Source organism: Otolemur garnettii, unplaced genomic scaffold (genome assembly GCF_000181295.1).
Source record: "Otolemur garnettii isolate 467f Iridium unplaced genomic scaffold, OtoGar3 scaffold00003, whole genome shotgun sequence".
NCBI lineage: Eukaryota > Metazoa > Chordata > Mammalia > Primates > Galagidae > Otolemur > Otolemur garnettii.
The window spans coordinates 9708907-9717995 of record NW_003852398.1 but is presented as its reverse complement, the minus strand read 5'-3'; positions in this window follow the sequence as shown (position 1 = coordinate 9717995).

The window sequence follows — 9089 nt, the reverse complement described above, 5'->3', positions numbered from 1 at the left end:
ATTTAAGTATCATTTAAAGCTGGTTCTGTGTTACAACAGTGGACTTGAAAAGCTGTAATGGAATCCTGTCATGTGCTCCCCAAAGTTACTATTTGAGTCTTTATAGAAAAATGTTTGTTGATTCCAGACAGATAGTATTGCTAGGCCTCAGCTCATACTTTAAAAGATAATTTAAAGGTAGGACAGCAATTCGGACTTTACATCCTAGCAGGGGCCAGCTCCTACTATTTGAGTACTATCTTAACGATTTCCGAGCTGTTAACAATATTTAGGCTTTGTTTCCTAATTGGAAGTAGGATTTACCTCGAATGAGAACGCTTACCCTGTATTTGTTTGACAAAGCAGGAAGGAAATACGTCACAAAATTTGTATGAAAATTCTTCTGGAAATGCTGCAGATTAACAATAGATCTGAAAAGTGTGTTCCGGACCGTTAATCATGAAGAAGGACAACAATGGCTCTCGGCCTTTTTAAACATTTTTTTCCCATCATTTTCTTCAGATGCCTCTTGTAAACCCACAGCTATTTTTAACAAAGCTTTATTGGGTGCTCTATAATGGCGGGTTCTCGGCCAGCTCCTGGAGATCAATTCACCAGCAAGAGGCAAAGTCCCTGCCCTCACAGAAAATCTCAGACACAGAACAAAACATCCCCATCTCTTTCTAGATTTTGCACTTCGGTTCCTGCATTATGTCATCATTGAAACAGGGCTTTAATGAATGTCATCTGCTTCTTTTATAATAAAATTATAGAAAATATTGACTCTACTCTCTCACACACATGCACTCAGATTCATAACAGAAATGATGAATGTATGTTACGCTGTGAGCAATATACACCCTGTATCCACCCCTGCCCCCACCAACTTTCTGGTTAGCAGGTGGAGCACAGAGGGTTTATGACCATACAGTCCAGTCTGCTCTGAGAGTCTCCAGGGGATCCCCCTGGGCTTTATTCCTTCTCTTTTTCCTGGATACAGCCTGTTTACATCCTTCCCCACAAAATCTCTAAATTACCCTGGTTCTAGCCTCCGTACTTATCCACTGTCCCGAGGCCCTTCCACCTGTTTTTCTTTATGCAGAGTCATTTGGATGACTCAATTCCTCAAATTCTGCATCTTCACGTCTATTGTTTGGGTACAGTGAACAACAGGACTTCCAGTTACCAGGATCTACTTTCCAGAATAGGCAGTGAGTTGTTTATAAATGACTGTTCTTTTTCATGTCATTTTTATCATAGGTGTTATTGAGAGGCCCTGGATGACACTCCTCCATCTTGTGTCCTGTCAAGTGGGTGACTGAGTACAAAACCCCCGTCCTTGAAAACTCCCCGGGGGTTCCCCGCCCCTTGCCATCCCTGCACCCTGGCGGGAAGTCCCGGACCAATCACCCGGTGGAATGCAGCCTGTAGTCTGCCAAACCCCCTAGCAACCAATCAGAATGTACTCGTACCCAACCCCACCCCTCTTGCTTTCTGTACCCTATAAAACCTTGCTGAGAGCCAAGGACCAGGCTCTTCCTCTGAGAGTCCAGGCCCGGGCTTGAATAAAGCTTGCCTCATGATCTTTACATCGGAGTGGGTCTCCGACTAACTCTTGGGGGATGGGGAAAAATCTAGGCACAACATTATCATTTCAATGACGAACTTAGTATGGTCTGTTTAAAATACAGGGTAAAGACCTGCCGGATGGCTCACACCCATAATCCCAGCACTCTGGGAGGCCGAGGTGGGTGGATTGCTTGAGCTCAGGAGTTCAAGACCAGCCTGAGTGACAGTGAGACCCCATCTCTATTCAAAATAGAAAAACCGGCCAAGCGTCGTGGTGGGTGCCTATAGTCTCAGCTACTCAGGAGGCTGAGGCAAGAGAATCTCTTGAGCCAAGAGTTTGAGATTGTTGTGAACTATGATGCCACAGCACTCTACCCAGGGCCACAGAGTGAGACTCTTGTCTCAAAAATAAATAATTAAATTAAATTAGATATAGGGTAAAGTGTGTTTGATTTGATTAAGAATGAGTGATATTCTTAGTTTCAGATTTTCAGTGTGAGTAGAACTGTTTTAAGGCAGCAGAAGTAGAATAATACCAAGTGGGGTTATTAATATTTGTGTTTCCATCCTAAGATAGTGCCACACAGCTGACCTTCTGAGCTCTGAAACACAGCAACCTAACAGATAGCACTTAGAATCCTGGTCATCGTCAGATGAAACAGAAAATAATTGATGGGAGTGATGAGGATTGTAGCAGGGCCAGTGGTGGTGGATTCTGGCACTGTGTGAGCACCTGTTATTAGATGATTGACATTCTCACAATGTCAGATGAGGAAACAGAGGCTGATCCCTTTCAGCTTCTCCCTATCCCTTCCCATGATATCTCTCTCCTGTTTTCATCATTGACAGTACATAGGAGTGCTTGCATATACCGGCCAATCGGATGTTTTCCTTATTGAGTTCATCAAAATTGTGATGTGGCTGGTGATTGGCATGAGGCAACTGCATTCATTGAATTGGAAGTACTAAGGTCTTGGACATTTACAAACCCAATGACTAAAACAAGCACATAAGAGAATGCTCTCAGACTGCCCTTTTCTCTGACTTGCCATTTTTGTAAGGAAGGCAGGTCTCGGAGTCAGGAAGCCGTACCACTCACAATCATCCTGGCATGAACAATTTTTAGATGGGTTAGAATTATCAAGTTACTTAAGGTCTCAGTCTGCATTCCTCCACCTCTGAAACCAAGGATGTTTATGCTGTGCATTGTGCAATTAGGGACTAGGCACCTTGGGAGACTAACTCAAGGCCTGGCATTGGGTAGGAATTCATGAAACGGGGGCTTGACTTGACAAGGGCTTTGAAGTTCTGCCCTCTGCTCATCACGATTACCTGGTGCTGCCTCCAGCCTTGTGTGCAGAGAGGGGCGCGTTCAGCAGGCTGGGAAGAGGGTGTGAAATTCTTTCCTTCATTAGGTTTTGAGGCTGCAGGCTCATGGGTTCACTCTGCTCCCTCTCCCAGCTCTGCATGGCAGGGAGGAGGAGTGGGAAGGGACTGTCTTTCCGGTTATGGTAACTTAGCCAGTGCCTAAGGTACAGCCATCTGCTCAGTTCCTGATCTCAGGAGGCAGATAGGAAAATGGGAGGAGAGTTGATGGGCCTGCATGTGGGGAAGGTGGAGCTGAGGAGGTAAAGGCTTCAGTAAACTTCCACATTTCACAGTGAAAGTTTCGCAGGAGGTGTAACCATGCTGACTTTCTTGAATGTTAAACAGTTCAGGCCGGAGGTAGGGAGAAGGCACAGAATTAGATTAAATACCAATCTGAAGTAGATGTTTGCCTTTCCATTGCTATTCAAATAAATCTACACACAAACATACAAGCTTGCACTATCGTGGCAAATATCTAGACTTGTGGGGTGCATGTTAGCCCTCCGTGGCATCCGTTGATTAGGACTGTGAGTATGCAAAGATGTCTTTGCATTTCGCAATTTGTAACATTCATAGACACAAGCAGATCCTGGCTCTGGGCTCACCATTTCCTGTGCGGATGGCTCCAGGGACACGAACAGATTCTAAAAGCCAGAAACTCGTAGCTCCGAGACTAGAGAGCAAAACACAGTTGTGAATTTGCTTATTCTCCTTGCTCTGAACATTAACCGGAGTTGGCTTTTTATTCTCAGACATATCAATATTGTGGCACAAGGGAACGGGAAGCAAATTGCCTCTGACCTCTTATTTACTAGTACATTAAATCACCAGCCCACTGCCTTCTACTTCTGTAGATTTTACACCAGATTTTCCTGGGTCCACCCGGAGGTCACAGGGATATTCAGTATCTAAATATTTTGGAGTGTATCTATGTTCAGAATTGTGCTTAAGTGTTTGGAAGAGAAAAGACTGGAAATTGTTAAGGACCAGGTTTGACACTCAGGTCCATCAGAGCCCTACTTGGGGATGACAGAGGCAGAGCGAGGAAGCTCCTTCCCCCTGTCAGCCTCTCCTCTCTTATGTGTGGGGTTATTTATTGCATTTCACTTGGTACTTTAAAGATTTTTAAATAAACCACTTTCATGGGGGAGTTCTAACACACAAGAAAGGAATCTGTGCATGCACTGTTTTTAGGTCGACTTAGCATTTCTGCTTTTGGGTAATAAGCAAAATTTGCAGAGGAGAGAGGGATGACACGTTAAACATGGCACCTGCAATATTTGACAAACAAGTTTGGCAATCCAATTAACGTATTAGCAGAAGGAAGAGAGATCTTTCTACAAAAGCTTTCTGATTGAGCTTTTAAATATATATATTTTTAACTACAACCATGCCCATGTCGTGGAACTTTTGATTAGGTTTCTAAGTTATCTGTGACACTGGCTTAGTTAGGAAACAAGAAAACTGGATTCACATTTACTAGCCCTCCTCAACTCCCTTCTAGGCAAACTTCTTCAGTGGTTTATCAGGATTTTTAAGTGGGGAGAGAAAAGTGGCCACATTGATCTCCGTCTAGAAGTAACAGGGACTCATTTCATGTGGGCATTTGGAAATGGCTGGTATGCCACCTCTGGAGGTTTATAGTCATTTGATAGATACAAGTGTTCAAGCATGATGAAGTAATATCTGGGAAGTGACAAAGACCAATGATGAGGGTGAGGCAAGTTTCAACTGCCCACAGTGTTTGGTGTGACAGAGAAAAAGTAGTTTTCCATCGGATGCAAGTCAACTTCACCTATAGGTCATTCATGGATACGTTTACACACACACGCCTTTACACACACACACGTCCATGCACGTATGTCAGGGCAGGCACACACACACACTATCTCAAATGGGCTGTCAGTGATTAACAAGTCAACCCCCTTAAGTAGTAGGATATTCTGAAAAGTTAATAGTGAACAGTGTTACAGCTCATAGAATTAGTTAATTAGACAAAGGCTTGCAGGCAAGATCTCGGCAGTCTGTTCTGCTAAAGCGATGGAACCCAGTTAGGCAACTGATGAAAAAAGCAATGTGAACACTCTTCAAGGGAGGAAACGTGGAATGGAACAGAATAAAGACTCTGCATAGCAGTAACGAGCTGGCAGAAGTATTGCCATTCAGTGATTGCCATTTGTCAGTGGCGGAAAAGGTGGAGGCTTGGGGATAAGATTCATAATTTTGGTTACCATCTTTCCTACTGCTTCCAGGCGATTGTAATTACTTTTTAAAAGCAGTCTCTAAACTTGGGTTTCCCCATGTGAATTGTTGACCTTCTCTTTCAAGGACGACTATGCTGAGAGTGCTTACCATAGTAGGCGATGAATGCATTTTATTAAAAGATGGATATTTAACCTTATTAGGGTTAAGAGTAATATCTTACCATTTTAGAATTATCTTTAAAAGAAAAACAAACAGTTGACAAATGCTCTTTTGTATAAAGTACCTGGCTCTTTGGGATTCTTTCCAGGGGGCCACAAAATATTTCTGTTTCTTTTATATTGAAAGTCACAAAAACTATATTTGCTAAGCAGGAGCTTCAATAAACTGGCTCTAAATATGAAAGGAGTGATAAAATAATAATAGTATTTTTTTTAAGTGGAGCATGTGGCCCCAGTGTGGGAGCTCACACCTGTTGTCCTAACACTCTGGGAGGCTGAGGTGGGTGGGTTACTTGAGCTCAGGAGTTAGAGGCCAGTGGGAGCAAGAGTGAGATCCCATCTGTACTAAAAATAGAAAAACAGGCCAGGCGCTGTGGCAGGTGCCTGTAGTCCCAGATGCTTGGGAGGCTGAGGCAAGAGGATCGCTTGAGCCCACGAGTTTGAGGTTGCTGTGAGCTGTGATGCCACAACACTCTACCCAGGACAACAGAGTGAGACTCAAAGTGATAGAGTGAGACTCTACTCAAAGTAGGAGAGTGAGACTTTGTCTCAAAGAAGAACAAAGAAAAAGTGGAGCGTGTGCACATAGTTTAAAGTTAAGAGTTGTCTTCCAGAACAGATATGTATTTTCATGACAGAGTTTGGACCCAGTTATGCTGCATTGTCTTATTTCTTTTTTAGTATGTTTTTTATTTGGCTGTAACTATCAAATCATGGGTAGTCAGAGAAGTATAATAATACAAAATATCTCATGGACCCTTCAGTCAATTTCTGCCAATGGCAGCATCTTGCATAGCACCAATACCATAACCAGGGTATTGTGAATAATAAACCCAAGACCCAAACATTTCTATCACCACAGCCTTTCTCTGCCCACTTATAGCCATACTGACTTCTTAGCCCTAACCGTGTTCTCCATTTCTGTAATTTTGTCATTTTATGATTATTATACAATGGAGCTGTACAATCGATATGTAACCTTTGGGAGGTTTTGTTTGTCTGTTTCTTTGTTTTCACTCGGCTCAGTATTATTTTCTGGAGATTCGTCTGGTTGTCATGTGTAACAATAGTGCTTTTTTATGATTGCTGAGCAGTATTTCATCACCGAGTAGTAATTCGTGGTATCAGTGAAACACAGTTTGTTTAACTAGTCACCCGTTGGAGAACATCTGGGTTGCTTCCAATTTGGGGCTTTTATGAATGAATATTTTGCTGTAAACATTTGGGTACCAGTTTTTTGTGTGAACATAAGTTTTCATTCTCTGGGAATAAATGCCCAGGAGTGCAATTACTGGGTTGTATGTCATTTACACATTTACTTTTGCTTTTGTTTTGCCTTGTTTTGTTTTGTTATTGTTATTTTTAAAGAAACTGCTAATTTCTTCTCCAGGGTAGTTGTACCATTTTACATTTGGGCCAGTAGTGTGGGAATAATCCAGTTTTCCCACATCCTTGCCAGCACTTAGTGTTATCACTATTTTTTTTTTAATTTTAGCCATTCTGATAGCTTTTTTTTTTAGTCTCTGGTAGTGATATTGATTTGCATTTCTTTCATGGCTAATGATGAACATGTTTTTTCATGTGTGTTTGTCATTTATATGCCCCATTTGGTGCAATGTTATTCCATATCTTTTGCCAATTTTTGAATTGGATTGTTTGGATTTTTCTGTAGTTGAGTTTTGAGTGCTATTTATATATTCTATATATTTGTACTTTATCACATATGTAACTTGCAAATACTGTTCTTCCAGTCTGTACATTGTCTTTTCATCCTCTTAACAGAATCGCCTGCAGAACACGTTTTTTAAATCGGTTGAAGTGCAATTTATTAATTTTCCCTTTTATGAATTATGCATTTAATCTCAAGTCTAAAGGTTTTCTCTTTTTTACACAAAAGTTTATATATATTTTTAAAACTTCTCTAAAAGTTCTATACTTATATCTACATCAGTAATCCATTTTGAGTTATTACTCGTGTAAAACCAAGTCAAGGGTTTTATTTGTTTATTTGTGTTTGGCCTATGGCTGTCCAGTTGTTGAGAATGCTGTCTGAATCCACTGACTTGCTTTAGTGACTTCCTTAGACATCAGTTGGGCTTATCTGTGTGGTGTTCTAGATCTGGGTTCTCTACTCTATTATAAATGTATGTGTCTATCCCTTTGCCAGAAATACACAAAACTGATTAAGGACTCTCTAAGGTCTTAAAATTGGGTACACTTACTCCTCTCACTTTCTTCTTTTCTTAAAAATCATTTCAGCTGTTGTAGTCCCTGCATCTTTCTATATAAACTTTAAATCTCATCTGTATCTACAAAAGTGTTTGCTGGGACTTGATGGGAATTTCATTCAACCTACATATCAATGTAGGGAGATCTGATGTGTTCACTCTGTTGAGTCTTGCAGTCCATGACCAGTATGTCTCTCCATGTAAATCTTCTTTAATTCCATCAGTGTGATACAGTTTTCAGCATATAATTTCTGCACATATTTCTATAAACGTATATCTTAGTGTGTCATTCTTCAAGTGATGATAAACAGTATTGTATTTTGATTTCCAGTGCCCATGTGGTCAATGCTAGTGTAGTAAAATGCATTTGACTTTTGCATGTTTACCTTGGATCCTATGACTCTGGTGAACTCACATATACTAGTTTTAGAAGTCCTCTTAGAGATTCCTTGGAATTTTTCTACATATGCAACATGTCCTCTGTAAAGGGGGAAAACGTTTCTTTCTTTCTGATCAATAGGGTTTTACTTCCCTTTTTTGTGTTATTGAACTGCTTAGAAGTTCCAGGACTGTGTTGAATAAGGCTGGCAAGAGCAGATCCCCATCCCTTGCTCCCTTTCTCAGGGGAGAAGCATTCTTTCACTGTTAACTATTATGTTAGGTGTCGGTATTTTGTTAATGATCTTTATCAAATTAAGGAAGTACTCACTATCCCCATTTATTTTTTGAGGATTTTTATTTTCTGAGTGGATGTGGACTTTCGCCAAATACTATATCTGCATTGATTGACATTATCCTGTGATTAGAATTTTATAGCCCATTAATATGATGGATTACATTCTTAGATTTTTAAATAATGAGCCAGCCTTGCATCCCAAAATAAACCTTTTTGGTTATGGTGTATAATTATTTTTATGTATTGCTGAATTCTGAATTTTTTCTGCTAATTGCTGAATTCTGAATTTTCTTTGCTAATATAAGGATTTTTGCATTTATATTTATGGAGGATATTGGTCTTCAGTTTTCTTCTATCGTACTATCTTTGCCCAATTTTGGCATCAGGGTAATAAGAGTAGCTTCATAAAATTAAGTGGAACATGCGTGCTCCTCTTCAATTTTCTAGAACAGGTGTTGTAGAAATTGGTGGTTAATTCCTCACACTTGATCTTAGCCAGAAAGCCGAGAAGCAATGGTGTTAATGTTTTAAATATTTGGTGGTATTCTCCAGTGAAACCATCAGGGCCTGTTCATTTTTGTGTTTCTGTGTGAGTTGTAAAATGACAGATTGGATTCCACTCGTAAGGTCTGAGTTGCCATTTTATTTCTTATTTTCTGTTTCTTCCCTCATTTTCCATGTTTTTCATTTCCGTTTTCTTCTTCACACTTTCCTGTAGGTTATGCAACACTTTCTAGAAGTTTGTTTTGATTTTAGCCATGGTGATTTTTAGGGCATGGCTTTGTATCCTTTTATAGTTATTACCTTACACATATAGATTTTATCTCAGCCTACTGCTTCTATAAT